The following is a 20,931-nucleotide window of genomic DNA, read 5'->3' as shown; positions in this document are numbered from 1 at the left end:
GCTTAGGGCTGTGAGGCTCTGAGGGCCCCAGTCTGGACAAAAAGGGAATTCCAGTCATTCATTTGGTGCCCTCCTCCTGCCTGGGAACCTTGGCAGCCCCCTAGGAAAATAGAACACTTACCACCATTGTCCATGAGGTGTGCAAAAAACCACTCCTATATGACAGCATCCACATCCACCACTCTTGTTTTGAAGAGGGAGAAAATGAGACTCCACAGAGTTTGAGCCCCACCTTGTCCAGTGGCCACAGTAGCTGTGGTCTCCAGAAGTCAGTCTGTGCCTCCTATTCCCACAGGTTCAACTTCATAGAGGGGCCTGAGGCTCAAGTAGGAAATGAAGCAGACCATCCCCCCCACCCCCACCCGCCCAGCTCCCACCTACCAGGGTCTCAACAAGACTGAAGAGCCTCCAGAAGAGCCCCATGCAATCTTTAGGACATACTTGTATTTTTTTATATATTTTTCATCTGAAATTAAAAGTGAGCTGGTCATCCTGGGGCACCTGGGTGGCTCAGTAGGTACGGCATCTGACTCTTGATTTTGGCTTATGTCATGATCTCACGGTTCACGGGACTGAGCCCCATGTCAGGCTCTGCACTGACAGTGTGCAGCCTGCTTGGGATTTTCTCTCTCCCTCTCTCTCTGCCTCTCTCGCAAGCATTCTCTTACTCTCTTATCAAAATAAATAAACATTTTTTAAAAGTGAACTGGTCATCTTATATTTTATCTGGCAACACCACCTCAGAACCACTGCTCAGCCCTGGACCCCAAGGACTCCCTGCATGTGGTCCCCAGAGCCTCTCTTAAATCATCTGCAAAATAGTTAGAAGCAAATAAGAACAGCTGCCTCCCAAAGGGTTTCATTAGACAGGCAAAGCAGTCAAGGCTCCTTTAGCCACAAGCTGATGATGTGAGTGCTATTAGGCTCAAATTCTTCCCATCTACCCTTCTCTCTTTAACCGCATTGGTTGTGGTCAAGAATAAGAAAATAGTTTTTCCTCTTTACTGGGAAGAGTTTGCAGATGGAGATGGGTCAGCAGTGGAGTCCAGCCTGGGAAGAAAATAGACCTGCATCCTAATACTGTTGCTCCCATTTACCAGCTGTGGAACCTTGGCCTAATCACTCCACCTCCCGAGCTTCAGTTTCTTTTGCTGGAAAGTAGAAATAACATCTTCTTTCTAGCATTGAGGATTAAATGTGATAATGCATGTAAAATACTCGGCTTGAGGCCTACCACACAGTACGTGTTAGAGAAGTGATGACTATTCCTATTTTGATTATTCTTGGTCTAATGCTGTCCCTGTTTAAGTTCTTCAGCTGGTTTCTCTTTGCCCCCAGGACTAGCTGCTGGCAGAGCTCAGGTTTTCCTCATTTAAATGAGAAATGAGCTCCTCACCAGAAAAAAATCCTGGGGCATATTTTCAAAAGTGCTGGGAAGTAGCAGAGGAACCACCCTGGAGGGGATCACCTGTCCACCTCTCTGTCCCACCCCAGAACTGAAAATTGCATGGGTCAGAGGGTGGTTTAAGAAGATCTGTTCCTAGGCCTCCAGATGCTTTAAGAGCTTTAAGAGCTACCACTGATCAAAGGTGAAAGTAGTCAAGGCCAAGGAGCCCCTTAGATGTAAAGCCAGACATGTCACCTTCCCAAACCAGCCTATCCACCCTGCCTAGCTGCTGGGATAAAGCCTGTATCTAGAATCCTTGCCCAGAGCACACTTGCTTCTTTCTCTGGATCCTCTGGCAGGATGGTGATGTCACAAAGTAGAGGGCAGAGGGGGTGGCCATAGATATACCCTGGGCTACCCTCACAGTGAACCTGCCCATCACAAACAAGGGCTGCAGCATGAAGAGGGCCAACCTCTGCCTTCCAGGTACCTGCACTACCTATCAGATGACAGCCTGGCTGCCAGTTAGCATCCCTGCTGACCCCTGTGGCCTGCCCTTTCCAGAGACTATGCTCCAGGTAAGAGGGTGAGGAACAGGTGCAAGGAAGGTAAAGAGAAAGCACCCCCAGCCTCTTTTGCCTCACATTCCTGGAATCTTAAGTTCTTCCAGGAGAAACAACAGTGGAGTCAGAATTGGAGAGAAAAGACCTTGGATTTTTGACAATACCTGTTTGTGGCCATAAAACCTTTCTATAGAATTCAGGGATCTCAGTCCTGACCTATTTGAAGGTACTCTGGAGACCACAGGGGCAGACCCTGATGAAGACTCAGGTCACATAAAACATCTATCAGTCTTTTTACTTTGAAAAGCCTAGAGAAGATTAGCTTTGTGTAATGGAAGGAAGCTCATCTGACTTCCCATTCAGAGGCCAGAGACCCACCGTCACCACCACCACTTGAAGTAACCACCACCTCCTGCCCCTCCCTAAACCTTGCTGCAATGGGCCTGGACCTCTGAGACATATTGCCAGGGTAGCCAGGAATATCCAGTTAGGTCTGGGAGTTGAAGTCATTAAGGAAAGGTGTTTCTAAGTGCAGAAGATGTCCTGGGCTCTTACCATGAGGCAGTTCCTCTTCATTCCCTCAGAGGTGGGGGTGTCTCTCCATGAAAAGTCACATGGTGTTTCTGGGGGTAGCCCCTCTGTCTAGCTCCTGCTTCATCTGGTCCAAACTTGTCACAAGATGGCCTTTTGTGAAGTCACAAAGCTGGCTGCCTCCCCACAGGACCAGGGACCAGGACAACCAGGGCTTAGTGGGAATTACTTGGGGGTATGGAGGGCTTCAGAAGTGGCCTTTGGACTCTGAGGGAGGTGGGGGGTCTGGAGGGGCTCAGGTTGTAAAGCATGAGGGGGTCAGTCGGAGACCTGGGGATGAGAACAGTTTCTCAGATCTTGGTCATTGCAGGGAGGTAAGAACAGCAGGCACCTGGGTTTGTGGTCTGTGGTCTTTGGCCATCATCCTGTCCCTTGAGACCCAGAGGAAGAGGGTGAATAGAGTGCCCCACCCCAATTGAATACATTTAAAAGTTCTGATCACTGATGTTCTGGATGTTCCATGGCAAAGAGAGGTTAAGACCTCTGAACTGGGGATTCAGTCTTCCCCTCAGTGCAATCCATCAATGGTCATTCACTTGTGGTTGAATTTTCCACCTGTTTCCTGGGCAAGCACATGCTCTCACATTCTTCTGCATTGATAAGCAGCCCTGTTGGCCTTGGGATACCCTCACCCGTTGGACTGCTCAGAGGAAGAAAAATGTTGGGAGAATAAATGGGAATACCCAGAGCCCACTCTCTCCAGAGTATAGAAATTTCTACCACCAGAGAAGCCAACCCATGAAAGAAAACAGGAGGGAGAAGAAAGTTTCACTACATATAGTATACAAAGTCAACCACTGCTGTGGAAGGTCACAGTTTGTATGGGGGGGGAGGGGATTCAGGAGAGCCACTTGATTGAAGTCTTGTTTAAAAAATTTGTTTTAGTATTTATTTTTAAGAGAGAAAAAGAGACAGAGCACTAGTGGGGGAGAGGGAGAGAGGGAAACACAGACTCTAGGCTCTGAGCTAGAGCTCAAGCCTAGAGCTAGAGCCTGATGCAGAGCTCAAACCCATGAACCTTGAGATCATGACCTGAGTCGAAGTCAGACACTTAACTGACCGAGTACCCGTGGCTCAGTCAGTTGAGCCTCCGGCTTCGGGTCAGGTCATGATCTCACAGCCTGTGAGTTCAAGTGCCGTGTTGGACTCTGTGCTGACAGCTCAGAGCCTGGAGCCTGCTTCAGATTCTGTGTCTCCCTCTCTCTCTGCCCCTTCCCCACTCACTTTCTGTCTCTCTCTCTCTCAAAAAAAATTTGTTTAATCAATAAAAAATATTTTCTGTGAAGTTAAGGATCCTGAGTTTCAGCTCTATGCCTCACCTTGTGTCCTGTGTCACTTGGGCTGAGGAGGATGCAGCACACAATGGAGATGACATGTCCTGCTCTCGAGGGCCCACAGTCTAGGAGCTGAGTGACTGTGCCCAGCTGCCTTCCTTTTTTTTTTTAATTTTTTAAAATGTTTTATTTATTTTTGAGAGACAGAGAGAGACAGCATGAGCGGGAGAAGGCAGAGAGAGAGAGGGAGACCCAGAATATGAAGGCTCCAGGCTCTGAGCTGTCAGCACAGAGTCCGACATGGGGCTCGAACTCACGAGGGCCATGAGATCATGACCTGAGCCGAAGTCGGAGGCTCAACCCACTGAGCCACCCAGGTGACTCCCCCTACCCCCCCAGTTGCCTTCCTTAAAGAGAAAGCTATGGCCCAGGAAGTGATGGGGCAGCCTGGAATCCCTTAGGGCCCTGCCTCCCAGGTCAGGTCCCTACATTTACCTGAAGGTAAGAACAGACTAGAATCATGAGGGCTTTTGACATTAGAGCCAAGGCAGCTTCACACTGCCTCTCGGGGGCTGAAGTTCTGGGTCTTGGGGTCATTCATTCTGTTAAGAGTGGCCCTCCCCCATGTGGCTCCTCTCTTGGCCATTTTTGTTGCAGCATTGAAGCCATACTTCCACAGAGGGTCTTCTACTGTATACTCTATGGAGCCTGCGAGTGTGCTGTGGGGACAGGCCTGGTCTAAGGGGTAAAAGACTAGAGGGCGACCCTGGGCAAGTTTCCCCATCAGAAGTTTACTAGAGCTATGGTTTTTAAATTTTGTTAGTATTATTTTAGTGTAGAATCCTTTTTTTTTCCAGTGAAATCTTGTACATCTGTTCATCAAGTAGAAAAAAGAAGCCATGTTGGGAGTTGGAGGACACCGTGTGGCAGAGTTCCTACCAATTCTGAGGAACTCCTTAGGATTCTAAGGAACTCAGTTTGAAAACCATCTGTCATGTGACTTCCAGACCCATCTTGGCTTGGCCTGCCATAAATCTGTGACTTCAAAGCCCAGGCTTTAAAAAGAAAGAGAGCAGGCTAAGGAATACCACATTTAGTGGCCACCTCAGAGTCCTGTCCTGAGTAACTTCCCCCACTATCACTTCCATTTCCTTGTCCTGGCTCGGCTTAATTACAACCACCAGTACATCTCCAACCCACCTCTCACCTGGCCCTCTACTCCTAACTTTGATTCTCTTTTATGCGTTCTGAAATCAGCATCCAGGGCTCTGTGGCCCAAAGCCCACATAGGTGTCCTAAGTCAGGAGCACATCAGGCACCTTTCTGTACCTGAGTTCAGTAGGCAGGAGACAGGAGAGTCTCATTCTCTGGGTAGCATTCAGATTTGCCTCTCTTCTGAGATTCTTGTAGCCTCCAGAATTGTCCTTGTCCTTTTTTAAAGTTTTTTCGGAGCTTTTTGTGTGGGTTTTTGTTTTTTTAGAGAGAGGGTGCACACGTGCATGTGAGTGGGGGAGAGGCAAAGAGGGAGAGGAGGAAAGAGACACTCAAGCAGGCTCCACACTCAGCACAGAGCCCAAAGAGGGGCTCTATCTCACAACCCTGAGGTCATGAGTTGAGCCAAAATCAAGAGTCAGACACTCAACCGACTGAGCCACCCAGGCGCCCCTCTCCTTGTCCTTTTTTGAATGCAGGACATACTAATTTCATGGGGCTGCAAGCCTTACCTAGGAGCCAGAAAATACTCAGGGCAGCCTGGGTGGAGAGCAAACCCTGCCCTCCCCCATTTCTTTTCCTCAAAGATGCAGAGCAGAGAGCAAGGTGGGCTCCCCACCCCCAAACCTGTTAGGACTGGATTCCAGGGGCTTTAGTTTCAAAGAATCCATAAAAAGCATCATGGCCTTGGCTACTCTGAGGAGGACCAGAAATTCAAGAGGGCAGAGTAATGGTGCTGTGGACCTTGTTACAGAGAAAGGTAGCTACATTGTAGCAGAAAACAAAGGCTACTGCTTTTTCTCTGCCCTGATGGCTAGGGAGGCAGGGCAAAGACAGCAGACATTCCCTAGGGCCAGGCATGGTGACGCAAAAACAAGGCTCTTCAGTAAGCTGACAGACTAGTACAAGGTTCTCAGCCCTAGCTGCACATTTGAATCACCTGTGGAGTTTTGATGCTCTCCCAGTTCCAGGAGCCTGTTCCAGATCAATTAAATCAGTATCTTTACAGATGGGTCACAGACACTATTGTTTCCCAAAGCTCCACAGGTGATTCATTCACAGCCAAAGCCAAGAACTACTGGTCTGGGGTGAGAAGCTGGCATCAAACAGAATGTGGATGTGATGCTCTTCACCCTGAGGTGGGCCTGGAGACTTGAAATCCTGGGGGCCTAGTGAGCTGGGCCCTGCTGCTACTGGAAGCCATAGGATCCTCTGTTACTCTCTTACCTATATACCCACTCACCTGCCACACACACACACACACACACACACACACACACACACACACACACACACACACACCAGAGCACCTATTCCAGTGAAAGCGGGACAGAAGGCTCAGTGATCCAGCCCCGGGGAAGGAGAGCATGTGTCCTGATTTAGAATCCTGACCCTGCTCCTCTTTAGCTATGTGGCCTGACAACCCTTCTGGGTCTCAATTTCTCATCTATAAAATGGGGCAATAGTGCTTACTTTGAAGGTGGTTACAAGGAAGTACCCAGCTCACAGGAAGAGCGCTAGAGATTGGGCCGCTAAGCAATAGGAGCCCAGACTCCCTCTGTCAGCTGAGACATGGCCGTAGAGATCAGCTGTCCAACTCTCTGGTTTTTCACATGAAGATCTCAAAGTCCAGAGGGGAGAAGTTTTCCCAGGATACACAGCCAGCCAGAACCCAATCTCCCTCTGCCCCAGGAGCTTCACATCATGGCAGCCTTCCTGTGTTGGGCTTTAGCTCTCCTCATCCAGCAAAAGTCCAAAAATGATCTCTAGGGCTTCTAAAGAAGTAAGCAGGGATTTTATAATAACCTTTAGAATGTCTTATTGGAGATGCTTGGCTGACCTTGGGGTAGAGGGTATCCAATCTGGCCATTTGGCCCCAATGGGCTATTTGTCCCCAGTCCCTTCTGATAGTCCTTATCCTAAAAAGAAGGTTCATCACCTCAGTGCTAAGGGTGAACCACCACCCCCTGCCCCCCCGCCCCCCACCGCCGCTGGCCTCCCGAGGCTGAGGACTACAGAACAAGGATCCACTCTGCCCCTGAGGCCTGGGCCTTGGGTTAGAAAGAGTGGGCAGGGCAGATTGCTTTTCCATATAAGCTCTTTTTGTACTTTAGCTTTGAAACCACTGAGCATGTACTGCTTTGGTAAAAATAAATCGTATTGAAAAGTAAAACTATACATGTCACCATACATTTGTCCAAATCCATAGAATATACAAACACCAAGAGTGCTAATAAACTACAGACTCTGGGAGATGATGATGAGTCAGTGTAGGTTCACTGATTGTGACAAATGTACCACTCTGGTGGAGAATGTTGGTAATGGAGGAGGCTGGGGTGAGGGAGGAGGCGGGTGTGGGGGGGAAGTGTGGGGGCTGTGTACTTTCTGCTCAATTTTGTTGTTAATCTAAAACTTCTCTAAAAATGTTAAGTAGAGGGGCACCTGGGTGGTTCAGTCGGTTGAGTGTCTGACTTTGGCTCAGGTCATGATCTAGCAGTTCATGGGTTCGAGCCCCACATCGGGCTCTGTGCTGACAGCTCAGAGCCTGGAGCCTGCTTCGGATTCTGTGTCTCCCTCTCTTTCTACCCCTCTCCTGCTTGCATTCTGTCTCTCTCTCAAAAATAAACATTAAAAAATTGTTTTAATAGAAATAAAAATAGTAAGTAGATAGAAGTAAAACTGATATATACAGAGAATAATAGTACCCTTCCCATGGTGTCTGCAAGGATTATATGAGCTAATGGACATTAAGGACTTAGCCTGACCCAGGTAATTGCTCAGTATGAGTTGGCTTTTGTGTTTTATTCTAAAGCCATCTCTGTCCCGTGGTTTCCTCTCAGCTGCCACTCATGAGAGGGAGATGGTGGGAACAGATCTTTCCCACCCTTTATCTCAGGATGCTGAGGCACCAGAGGCTTTGTCACTAGCTCAGTCACATGGTTTAACTAGTGATGCTACAGCCAGGCCTCTGGTGAAAGTTACTGACCTTTGTGCAGCTAGAGTTCTGCACTAAGTCCAGGCAGACACAGAGCATCTCCTTTGAGCAAGGTCCCTTGCTCAGACACTCAAAGTGTTCTTTCAACAGTCCTACAAGGTAGGCATCATTGCTCCATTTTAACAGATGAGTAAGCTGTGGCTCAGAGAAATTAACTAACTTGTCCAAGCCTGCTCGGCTATAAGGACAAAGTCCAGAACTCCTGCTTTCTCCATCAGGAAAGGAGGCACAGGAGGTGAGCATTCGGCCAGTACCCTAGCTTGACCTACAGTACTTATCCCCTCCTCCAGCAGCCTTTCGAAGATGCCACCTTGGAGGACAACATCTTCTTCCCAGAGGGACTTGAGCAGCCCAGTGGCCTCCACCAGGTCTGTTGGGATACCTGCTCTGGGGAAGGATGAGGAAGCATCCCAACCCCTCTCTTTTGGAGTCTGGAGTTGGAGATGCTGGAGTATAGAGGGCCTGATTCCCCATCCTCCCTCTCCCAGCCTACCTAGCTGCCTTTTTAGGCAGCTCATGATTCCCCGTGTTAACTTTCTTGCCTACTTCCTTCTCCAGGTGAAAGGGAAATGATGAAGATGAGTTATCCTGAAGGCCCCAACCTTCATTGTGGTAGCTGGGCATAATCTGGGAAGGCTTCCTGCAAGTGGTAAGTGTCAGGGGTAGACTGCAAAAAGTGGAAATAAATAGATGGAGAGAACCATGGGAAGAACCGAAACTGTGATTTCCCTCTCCTTCTTAGAACTGTAGGTGCATCACCTCCTGACAGACACTCATTTGCTCATTCTTTCATTCATTGATGGAGCACCATGTGCTGGGTAGGAAACAGGGTTCTACCTCATGTTCATAGGCTCTTCAGGTTGATAGCCACAAAAACAGCCATACAATGTGACAGTGGCTGTAATGAACATGTTCTGGGACCCCACAGGCTGCTAAAGCGCATCAGAGCATTCAAGAGAGTTGACATGTAGCTCCTTAAGGACCAGCTCTGTGTTTCCTAAACCTCAGATATACTTACATAGGAAACAAATGGCTTTTATAAAAACAAAAAGTTCACTTTGCTCTCACACAATATTGAGTGTTCCCTTATGTTTATAACCCCACATCCAGCTATGGAAAAGTTTCTCTGGATCCCACTAGTTGTTAACTCTTTTTTTTTTCTGTTTTTTTTTCTTTTATTGTGATAAAATACATATACATATAAAAGTTTACCCTTTTAACCTTTTTAAGTGTACAGTTCAGTGGCACTAAATATATTCATAATGTACAACCATGACCACCATCCATCATCTTCATTGTAGCTCTTTTATTTTTTAAAATTGAAACTCTCTACCCATTAATATTAACTCCCCATTCTCTGTTCCCCCAGTCCCTGGCAACTACCATTCTACTTTCTGTTCTGTGAATTTGACTGCTTTAGATACCTCAGGTAAGTGGAATCTTACAGAGGCACCTGAGTGGCTCACTCGGTTAAGCTTCCAACTTTGGCTCAGGTCATGGTCTCAGGGTCTGTGAGTTCTAGCCCCGCATTGGACTCTATGCTGACAGCTCAGAGCCTGGAGCCTGCTTCGGATTCTGTGTCTCCCTCTCTCACTATCTCTCATGCTCTGTCTCTCTCACTCTCAAAAATAAATAAACATTAAAAATTTTTTTAAAAAGTGGAATCTTACAGTATCTGTCTTTCAAATGACTGACCTCAAGATTCCTCCATTTGTAGCATGCAACAGGATTTCCTTCCTTTTAGAGGCTAAATAATATTCCACGGTATGTATATATCACCTTTTGTTCATGCATTTATGCATCAATGGAAACGGGTTCCTTCCACATTTTAGCTATTGTGAATAATGCTGCTATGAAACATGGATGTATAAATATCTCTTTGAGATGCTTTTTTCAGTTCTTCGGGGTACATACTCAGAAGTGGAATTGCTATATTATATGGTAAATCTAGTTTTAATTTTTTGTAGAGCCACTGTACTGTTTCCACAGTTGCTGTGTCATTTTACATTCTCACAAACAATGCAGAAAAGTTCCAATTTCTCCACTTCCTCACCAACACTTATTCTTTCTGTTTATTATTTTTTTTAAGTTTATTTATTTTTGAGGGGGCCAGGCAGACAGAGAGCGTGAGACACAGAATCCGAAGTAGGCTCCAGGCTCTGAGCTGTCAGCACAGAGCTCGATAAGGGGCTCAAACTCATGAACTGTGAGATCATGACCTGAGCCGAAGTCGGACACTTAACCAACTGAGTCACCCAGGCACCGCTATTTCTGTTTATTTCATTGCTAATGTATAGAAATGAAACTTATTTTGTGTGTTGACTTGTTTCCTGCTACTTTGCTGAATTCATTTATTAGTTCTAGCAGTTTTGTTTGTTTGTTTGTTTGTTTGGAATCTTTAGGGTTTCCTACATATGAGATCCTATTATCTTCAAACAGGGATTATTTTACTTCTTCCTTTCCAACTTAGATGCCTTTAATTTCTTTTTCTGGACTAATTGCTCTGGTTAAATTCCAGTACTGTATTGAATAGAAGTGGCAAAAGCAGGCATCCATCGTTACCTTGTTCCTGATGTTGGAGGAAAAGCTTTCAGATTTTCACCATTGTGATTTGGGCTTGTTTTTTGCTGTGGGTTTTTTTATATATGACTTCTATCGTATTGAAGTAGTTTCCTTCTGTTACTCGTTCTTTTAGTGATTTTATCATGAAAAGGTGTTGAATTTTGTCAAATGTTTTTTCTCTATCGATTGAGATTATGTGCTTCCTCCTTCTTCATTTTGTTAGTATTACTCTGATTGATTTTAGTATGATGAACTATTCTTACATTCCAGGAATAGATCACAATTGGTTGTGGTGTATATTCCTTTTAGTATGCTGCTGAATTTGGTTTGCTAATATTCTATTAAGTATTTTTCATCAATGTTCATAAGGTATACTTATATGTAGCTTTCTTGTAGTGTCTTTTATCCGACTTTGATATTGGCAATGTTGGCCTTGTAGGATAAGTTAGCAAGTGTTCTTTCCTCTTCATTTATTTAGAAGTTTGAGAAGGATTGGTATTAGTTCTTCTTTAAATATTGCATAGAGTGGCACCTGGGTGACTCAGTTGGCTAAAGTGTCTGGCTTTGGACCAGTTCATGATCTCACAGTTTGTGAATTTGAACCCTGCATCAGGCTCTCTGCTGTCAGCACAGAGCCCACTTTGGATCTTCCCTCCCCCTCTCTTTCTGCCCCTCCCCCCACCTCTCAAAGATAAATAAACTTTTTTTTTTTTAATGTTGGGTAGAATTCACCAATGAAGCTATTAGGTTCAGGGTTTTATTTGTTGGGAGACTTTAGATTACTGATTCAATCTCCTTACTAATTGTAGGTCTACTCAAAATTTCTATTTCTTCATGATTTAATCTTGGTGGGTTTTGTATTTCAAGAAATTTGTCCACTTCATCCAGCTTATCATGTTCATAGTAATCTCTTACAATCTTTTTTATTTCTGTAGGATCATTAGTAATGTTCCCACTCCCATTTTTTTTTTATTTTAGCAATTTGAATTAGATTTAGTAATCTCTTTTATTCTTGGTCTAACTAAAGTTTTGTCAACTTTATTGATCTTTTGTTTTTAAGTTTATTTGTTTATTTTTGACAGAGAGAGAGAGAGCAAGTGGAGAGGGGCAGAGAGAGAGGGAAAGAGAGACAGTCCCAAGCAGGGTCCACACTGTCAGTGCAGAGCCTGATGCAGGGCTCGAACCCATGAACTGTGAAATCATGACCTGAGCCAAAGTCGGGCACTTAACCAACTGAGCCACCCAAGTGCCCCTATTGATCTTTTCAAAGAACCAACTTCTGGTTTCATGAATTTTCTTTTTTCTCAATTTCATTTATCTTATAGGTCTTTACCTTGCTACAAATCCTCTCCCCAGAAAACTACCCATACATCTCAAAGTCTACATATATATTGAGGGGTCTTTACTGATCCTTAAAACCCAGGGATCTCCACTGACAGATTAAACTGGGTAGAGAGCAGGACAAGGAAAAAGGAATGGAGCTGACACTGATGACTCATCAGGTGCTATTTCAATGAGAGCCTCTTAAACTTTATTGTGGTAGTTTGGGTTGGGTCCTTAGCATCTTTCTAACAAGCTCTCAAGTGAGGCCAGGGCTATTGGTTCTAGTCCCTGCTTTACACAATGAGGCTCTAAGCAACCCTAACCTCTCTAGCGCTGCTTCTCTGCCTTTCAGGTAAGCTCCCCTCTCCACAAAAGTCATCCCCAGGTAGGCAGGTGTCACAGTGACTCCTCCCTTCCCTTATCCCCACTTGTAGTTATGAAGACCAAACCATGACATTTCCTAAACAGCGCTGACCCCATTTGTCCATTTGTGCTCTCCCACACCCTCATTTTAGGCCAGCAACATCTGCTGGGATCATCACAGAGTTCTCACTACCCATGGTATGATCCCCTAACCTTCACTGTTAGTGCAATTTTTTTTTTTAGTTTATTTATTTATTTTGAAAGAGAGAGAGTGTACAAGTGGAGAAGAGGCAGAAAGAGAGAGGGAGAGAGAGAATCCCAAGCATGCTCCACACTGACAGTGCAGAGCCGGATGCAGGGATCAAACTTACAGGCCGTAAGAATATGACTTGAGCCGAAAAGAAGAGTCAGATGCTTAACCAACTGAGACACCCATGTGCCCCATATTTTTTTTCAGTTTATTTATTTATTTTTGAGACAGGTGGAGGGGCACAGAGGGAGGGGGACAGAGGATCGGAAGTGGGCTCTGTGCTGACAGCCCTGATGCAGGGCTCGACCTCACAAACTGCAAAATCATGACCTAATTCGAAGCTTAACCGACTGAGCCACCCAGATGCCCCTCTTAGTGCAATTTAAATTGCAAGTTGTTTTAGACTTCAATGTGCCTTACAAGGGCATGTGTGACCCTAATCCTGGTCACAACTCTAGTCTTGTTTCTTTCCATCTTACTCGCACAGTTCCTACCTCTTGGTTTTTGCCTATTCTGTTCCCCCCTACTCAGAATCCTCTTCCCTGCCTTTTATCCAACTCTCACTCCTTCTCCTGACCTGGTCTGCCTGTCCCCCCACCTCCTTTTAGCTCAGCCAGGTTGGGAGCCTACCTGACCACTCCTGCCTCAGTTGGGGCCATTTTGATGATGCCTAAAACCCCTGAAACTCCCTTAAGCGAAACAAGGTACTGAAGAGAAGGGGGTACTTTCTGGACTTCTCCAGCAGGAGCCCTCACCCTTCCTTCCCTCCCTCTTCTGAGACTCCCAGCCCAATGCCCTCTGACTGGTTGTGTCATAGCTCTCTGTACCTTTGAAACTTGAAATTCTTGGGATATAGAATCCAATTGGCCCATCTGTAATTAGGTATTCTCCCTGGGCCAATCAGCTACTGCTGGATAACTGAGACATATAGCATAAACATAGCCTCCAGGCCTCATTCCTGAGTGGGTGGGAAGTTTTGGAAAGGGGAGTGTGAGCTAAGTAGTCTCCAAGACGTCTCCTGCAATTCTTAAGGTATTTAACCTGTGCTTCCGTCTCTTAGTGGTATAGCTGCTTGCTCCTGGTCTGCCTTCCCCAGTGGACATAAGCTCTAAGGACAGAGGCCAAGCTGTATAACTGTCTTCAGGGCTGAAACAGAATGTGCCCAATAAATATTTGTGGAATGAAATGCCAAGAAAGCCCAGAGAAAAGACTGGCCTTTATGTTCATGGAGACAACCCAGAAGAGATGACATTTGGGCCAGGAATTAAAGGAGAGTGAGTTTATGGGGCACCTGTGTGGCATAGTCTGTTCAGTGTCGACTCTTGATGTTGGCTCAGGTCATGATCTCATGGTTCGTGAGTTTGAGCCCTGCATCAAGCTCTGCACTGATGGTGTGGAGACTGCTTGGGATTCTGTCTCTCCTTCTCTCTGCCCCTCCCCTGCTTGTGCTCTCTCTCTCTCTCTCTCTCTCTCTCTCTCTCAAAATAAAGAAATAAACTTAAAATTTTTAATTAAAAAAAAAAGCAGAGTGAGTTTACTAACCGGGAGTAGAGGTTTAGGTTTAGCAAGAGGGAATGGTGGCCCTATGGTCTGAGTTGGTCCAACCACACATTACTGAGCACCCAACAATTAACAACACATTGGGTGATTGCTGTGGGGCCAGGGTAAGGCCTGGAAAGGGGTGAGAAGTAACCAAAGGGGAGATTAGATTCCTAGAGTATCTAAACCAAATATTCCCTCCCCTGTACCCCCACTCGTAGTTTGTTCTCACAGGGATTAAGGCTGTAAAATAATTATGTTTGTGTGCCTGTATCCCCCAGGAGTCTCAGGGGCTGTGGTTTTTCACCTTTATATAACAAATCCCCAGGGTTTTTTGATGAACCTGAATCCCCTGATGGCAACATGAGGACTGTGGACACCCCTCATATTCTGTTCAATATTCTGTTCAATACATGTTAATGGAACCCAATTTTGTAGTAGACTTGGGGCTACTGAGATGGACCAACCTGGTCCCATCTGGAGGAGTCAAATATAATTTACCATAAGAATGAAATAGGTGCCCAAGATAATTACAGCAGTACAGCTGAGTCTTGGGAATCCCAGCCAATCTCTTGGAGAGGTGAATGTGAGCTTGTGATCATCTCTAGAAGATAGTGGGAGTGACTTAACAGTGAAAATGTTAGCCTAATTTTTTCTGAACTAAATAAACGTGCACATACATTTAACACTTCCAAAGAAAGTTTATAGCCATTTTCTCATTTCTTTTTCACCATTGCAAGCATATTATTTGCATTTTACAGATGAAGAACTCATCTCAGGGAGGTTAAGTGATTTGCCAAAGGTCATACAACATGTAGGAGGAGATGGTTCCTCCCCAACCCCCATTCTTGAGGAAGAACCCTTCACTGCTTGGAGGGAGTTATAACTCCTTCCAGATACTCTCAAATTCTCTCCAGACCATGGAGCCTGTAAATGATGACCATTTCAGAAAAAGAGCTATTGAACACCTACTGTGTGGAAAGCATCATTTCTTCTCCCTTATAAATAATAAGCATGCTCTCAGAAAAAAACCAGTATAAGTCATTTACCCTTGAAGTAAATAAATTCTCCCACTTTCCCTAAACATCTTAAAAATATGTATGTATGTATGTATGTATGTATGTATGTATGTATGTATTTAATTTGAATTCTCAGATCTGAGTTCAAATTCTGGTTCCACTAGTTAGTGGCTGTGAGATCTCAAGCAACTCAACCTCTCTAAGCTTGTTTTTTGATTTTTTAAAATTGAGGTAAAATTGGGGCACCTGGGTGGCTCAGTTGGTTGAGCATCCAACTTCGCCTTAGGACATAATCTTGCGGTTTATGAGTTCAAGCCCTGCATCTGGCTCTCTGGTGTCAGCATGGAGCCCACTGTGGATCCTCTGTCCCCCCCTCTTTCTACCCCTCCCCTGCTCACACTCTCTGCAAAATAAATAAAATGTTAAAATTGAGATAAAATTCACATAAGTTAACCACTTTAAATGAACAATTCACAATGTTATACAATCACCACTTCTATCTGCTTTTAAAATATTTTCATCACCTCAAAATAAAACCCCATATCCATTAAGCAATTACTTTCCATTCCATTGCCGGCTCCCCCACCCCCAGCCCTGATTTCTGTCTCTATGGATTTACCTATTCTGTATATTTCATATAAATGAAATCATACAACATGTGAGTTCTTGTGTTTAGTTCATTTACTTAGTGTATTTTCAATATGGTACTACATGTCATAGCATGTAGCAGGACGTCTTCATTCCTTTTTGTGGCTAAATTACATTTGATTGTATATATATACTACTTTTGTTTATCCATTCATCTGCTGATAAACACTGGGGCATTTCCACCTTTTGGATACTGTGAATATTGTTGCAATGAACGTTGGCATACAAGTATCTGTTTGTGAGTCCCTGTTCTCAATTCTTCGGGGGTACATCCCCAGGGATGAAATTCCTGTGTTACAATAATTCTATGTTTAGCTTTTTGAGGAACTGCCAAACAGTTTTCCACAGTGATTATACATTTTACATTCCTATCATCAAGACACAAGTATTCTAGTGTCCATATCCTCTCTAACACTTATTATTTTCTGGGGGTTTTTTGTTTTTTTGTTTTTGTTTTTGTTTTGCATTATTTTGTAATAGACATCCTAATGGGTATGAAGTAGTATCTCATTGTAGTTTTTATTTGCATTTCCCTAATAATTAGTGATTTTAAGTATATTTTCACATCCTTACTAGCTATTTGTGTATCTTTTATAAAAAAATGTCTATTCAAGTCATTTGCTCATTTTCAGTCTGGTTACTTGTATTCTGTTGTTGAATTCTAGGAGTTCTTTACATATTCTGGATATCAATCCCTTATCAGATACATGATTTGAAATATTTCTTTCATTCCATGGCTTATCTTTTTCACTCTTTGTTGGTGTACTTTGATGTACACCAGTGTTTCATTTTCATAAAGCTTAATTTATATATTTTTCTTTTTTTAATTTTTAAATGTTTTTATTTTGAGAGGGAGAGAGCACCAGTGGAGGAGGGGCAGAGAGAGAGGGGGAGACACAGAATCTGAACCAGGCTCCAGGCTCTGAGCTGTCAGCACAGAGCCCGACAGGGTGTGGGGGCAGGGCTCCAACTCACAGACTGTGAGATCATGACCTGAGCCGAAGTTGGATGCTTAACTGACTGAGCCACCCAGGTGCCTCTATATATTTCTTTTGTTGCCTGTGCTTTTGTTGTCTTATCCAAGAAATCATTGCCAAATTCAATGTCATAAAGCTATTGCCCTATGTTTTTTTTTCTTTTAAAAATATTTTTATTTATTTTTGAGAGAAACAGCACTAGAGGGGGCAGAACAGAGAGAGGGGGATAGAGTATTTGAAGTGGACTCTGCGCTGACAGCAGCAAGCTCAATGTGGGGCTCAAACTCATGAACCATGAGATCATGAGCTGAGTGGAAGTTGGATGCTCAATCAACTCAGCTGCCCAGGTGCTCTGTTTCGTTTTGTTTTGTTTTGTTTTTTGTTTTAAATTGTTATTTATTTTTGAGAGAGAGAGAAAAAAAGCAAGGGAGGGACACAGAGAGGGAGACACAGAATCCGGAGCAGGCTCCAAGCTGTCAGCACAGAGCCTGACGTGGAGCTCGAACTCACTAACTGTGAGATCATGACCCCAGCTGAAGCTGGATGCTCAACCAACTGAGCCACCCAGGCACCCCTGTTTTTTTTTTTTTAAAGAGAGAACACAAGTGGAGGAAAGGGAGAGAGAGAGAGAGAGAGAGAGAGAGAGAGAGAGGGAGAGAGAGAGAGAGAGAGAGAGAGAATATTAAACAGCCTCCCTGCTCAGCACTGAGCCTGATGGGGGCTTGATCTCACAGCCCTAGGATTATAACCTGAGCCAATATCAAGAGTTGGGCATTCAACTAACTGAGCCACCCAGGCGGCCTTGCCCTATGTTTTCTTTTAAGAGTTTTATAGCGATAGGTTTTACATTTAGGTATTTGATCCATTTTGAGTTAATTTTTGTATATGGTGTAAGGTAAGGGTCCAATTTCCTTCTTTTGCATGTAGATATCCAGTTTTCCCAGCACCATTTATTGAAAAGACCATCCTTTCTCCCACTTAATAGTCTTGGCATCCTTATAGAAAATCATGTGACCATATACACAAGGCTTTATTTCTGGGTTCTATGCTATTCCATTTGGTCTATATGCCTGTCTATGCCAGTACCACACTGTTTTGATTACTGTAGCTTTATAGTAAGTTTTCAAATCAGGATCATTTCCAGCTTTGTTCTTTTTCAAGATTATTTTTGGCCATTTGGAGTCCCTTGCAACTCCATATGATTTAGGATGGATTGTTCCATTTCTGCAAAAGACAGAAACAAAAACACCTTGCAATTTGATGGGGATTGCATCAAATGTGTAGATTGTTTAGGGTAGCATTGAATCCAACAATATTAAGTCTTCCAGTCCATAAAAACAGAATGTCTCTCCATTTCTTTGTATTTAATTTCTTTTACCAATGTTTTATGGTTTTCAGAGTACAAGGCTTTTGTCTCTGGTTAAGTTTACTCTTAAGTATTTTATTCTTTTTGATGCTAATGTAAATAGGATGGTTTTCTTAATTTCCTTTTCAGATTGTTCAGTGTTTATGTATAGAAATGCAACTGATATTTGTATATTGGTTTTGTGTCCTGTACCTTTGCTGAATGTTTATTAGTCCTTTTTTGGGTGGTGTAGAATGTTTAGAGTTTTCTACATATAAGAGCATGTCATCTGTGAACAGACAATTTTACTTCCTCTTTTCCAATTTGGATGCCTTTTATTTCCTTTTCTTGCCTAATTGCTCCTGTTAGGACCACCAGTAGTATCTTGGATAGAAATGATGAGAGTGGGCATGCTTGTCTTATTCCTGATCTTAGAAGAGAAAGTTTCAGTTTTTCACCATTAACTATGATGTTAGCTTTGGGCTTTTCAATAAGACCTTTATTATGTTGAGGTAAGTTTCTTCTATTCCTAGTTTGTTGAGGTGGTTTTTTTTTTTTCATCACAAAAGGGCCAATTTGGATGCTTTTCATTTTTTACTTGCCTAATTGCTCTGACTAGAACTTCCAGTACAATATTAAATGGCAGTGGTAAAAATAGACATCCTGGTCTTGTTCCTGGTCTGGAGGAGAAAGCTTTCAAAGCTTTCAGTACTTCACCATCGAGTACAATATTAGCTGTGGATTTTTTATAAGTGCCCTTTATCATATTAAGGAAGTTCCCTTCCTTCCTAGTTTTCTGAGTGTTTTTATCATGAAAGCAAGCCCTACCTCTGGGAGCATCCATGTGTAGTAAGGGCAGGTAAATCTTCATGGCTCTGGAGTCCAGGGCCCCTCACATTACCCACCCAACCTTAACAGAGGGTAGGTTAAATAGAACCTCAGCCACTAAATCTAGAATAGAAATCTAGAATCCCAATTCATCAAGCCAAACCCTGAAGTCCAGCTAGGATGACTTCTTTTTTTTTAAGTTTTTTTTTAATGTTTATTTATTTATTTTGAAAGAGAAGGGAGCATGACTGGGAGAGGGGCAGTGAGAGAGGAAGCAAGAGAATCACAAGCAGGCTCTGCACTGCCAGTGCACAACCTAACATGGGGCTCGATCCCATGAAAGAATGCCTAGAAACAACATGAAAACATATGAAAGTATAAAACTCATTGATAAAGTTAAATATACAGTCAAATTCAGGGCACTCTAATATTGTAATGTGGTGCATAAATTGCTTTTTAATTTATTTTTTAAACATACATCCAAGTTAGGTTTTTTTTTGTTTTTTTTTTTTTTTTTAAGAGGGAGTGCATGAGCAGGAGAGAGAGAACCTTAAGCAAGCTCCACACTCAGCATGGAGCCTGGTGCCGGACTCAATCTCACAACCCTGGGATCATGACCTGATTGGAAATCAAGAGTGGGATGCTCAACCTCCTGAGCCACACAGGTGCCCTTAAGTTTATTTATTTTATTTATTTAAAAATTTGTTAATATTTATTTATTTTTGAGAGGGACAGAGTGTGAGCTGGGGAGGGGCAGAGAGAGAGGGAGACACAGAATCTGAAGCAGGCTCCAGGCTCTGAGCTATCAGCACAGAGCCTGATGTAGGGCTGGAACCCATGAACCATGAGATCATGACCTGAGCTGAAGTCCAACACTTAACTGACTGAGCCACCCAGGTGCCTTTAAGTTTTTATTTTAATCACCTGGTCCTCATCACAAGTACACTCCTTAATTCACATCACTTATTTCACCCATTCCCCCCATCCTCTGGTACCCATCAGTTTGTTCTCTAGAATTAAGAGGTAGGATGACTTAGCGCACCTGGGTGGCTCATTTAGCTAGGCATCCAACTTCGGCTCAGGTCATGATCTCATGGTTTGTGAGTTTGAGCCCCACATTAGGCTCCACATTGACAGTGCAGAGCCTGTTTGGGAGTCAGTCTCTCTCTCTCTCTCTCTCTCTCTCTCTCTCTCTCTCTCTCTCTGCCCCTCCCCCACCCATGCTTTCTCTCGCTCTCAAAATAAATAAGCAAACTTAAAAAAAAAAGTAGGATAACTTATTTCTTGTCCTCTTAGATCCCTGATTTGCTCCATGCTGTTCTGCTATCCAAAACATTATCCTTAAAGGCCCTTCTTCTTTCAGCTGAAGCTGAAAGCTATTGAGCTTTTCTGTACCTCTTTTAGGGCTTGGGGATCTTGGTAAGATTGACAAGGTTCCTTGTTCCATGGACCTCACAATCTAATTAGGGTAGAGAGATGATAAACCTATGAAGAAAAATGTCAGGTAATATTAAATTTTCTGCAGATAGAGAAAATAGGGTGGTTTAATGGTCACTAGGCAGTTACTTAGATTGAGTAGGTAGTCATGGAGGGCTTCTCTGAGTAAGCTGATGAATTTGATGGAACTGAATGGAATTATTCTCTGTAGGACTTTTTAAAAAGCAACTGTTCCCATGACAACTATCTATAGACTTAACAAATGTGCATGGTCATTTATAAGTATAGTAATGTGTGCTACTTTCCTAGGACAGTTGATCAACAGCATCTTTCACACCATTTCCAGCCAGTGTCAGCCCTAAAAAGTGATCCCTCAACACCACAGAATTTGGGAGCAAGCTACAAGCCACTTCTCTACTCTCTAGGACAGTCATCTGAGGTTCTCACCACACCCCATGCTGCCCCTGAGCTTTGGCCCTTCTGCCTAGAATTCTCCTTTCCTGAGCCTTTATATGCTTCTCTGTAGCATTCTTGGAGTGCTTACCTCATCAGGGTCTTATTAAATGCCTCCCTGCTCCTGATGGCCTCTCCCATAGTCTCTGTTTTATGTTCTTTTCA

The 20,931-nt window shown here is 43.8% G+C and overlaps 1 protein-coding gene and 1 long non-coding RNA gene across 13 annotated transcripts in view; one reads left to right on the top strand and one right to left on the bottom strand.

Annotated features, from left to right (window-relative positions):
• The window catches only part of DCAF1 (DDB1 and CUL4 associated factor 1), an 88,060-nt gene extending 85,424 nt beyond the window's left edge, over nucleotides 1-2,636 (bottom strand). For 5 of the 11 annotated variants that reach the window (XR_008297135.1, XR_008297133.1, XR_008297134.1 and 2 more), the window contains exon 1: nucleotides 2,506-2,622. The gene's annotated coding sequence lies outside the window, so the exon portion shown is untranslated. Of the gene's footprint in view, nucleotides 1-2,505 lie in introns of all 11 variants that reach the window. The other 6 variants (XR_008297132.1, XR_008297131.1, XR_008297130.1 and 3 more) reach the window with 3 other exon arrangements.
• LOC113593563 (uncharacterized) lies at nucleotides 1,780-20,883 on the top strand. 2 transcript variants are annotated; one of them, XR_008297136.1, is made up of 6 exons: nucleotides 1,780-1,965; nucleotides 8,313-8,390; nucleotides 8,581-8,671; nucleotides 9,392-9,451; nucleotides 19,397-19,541; nucleotides 20,623-20,883. It is a non-coding gene; the product is annotated as an uncharacterized LOC113593563 (long non-coding RNA). The 2 variants fall into 2 exon arrangements; XR_003413801.2 differs by lacking the exon at nucleotides 19,397-19,541.
• Nucleotides 20,884-20,931: the final 48 nt, after the last annotated feature.

Source organism: Acinonyx jubatus, chromosome A2 (genome assembly GCF_027475565.1).
Source record: "Acinonyx jubatus isolate Ajub_Pintada_27869175 chromosome A2, VMU_Ajub_asm_v1.0, whole genome shotgun sequence".
In the NCBI taxonomy this organism is placed as follows: Eukaryota; Metazoa; Chordata; class Mammalia; order Carnivora; family Felidae; genus Acinonyx; species Acinonyx jubatus.
Note: the sequence above shows the minus strand (reverse complement) of the source record. Positions and strands in the feature narration are given on the sequence as shown.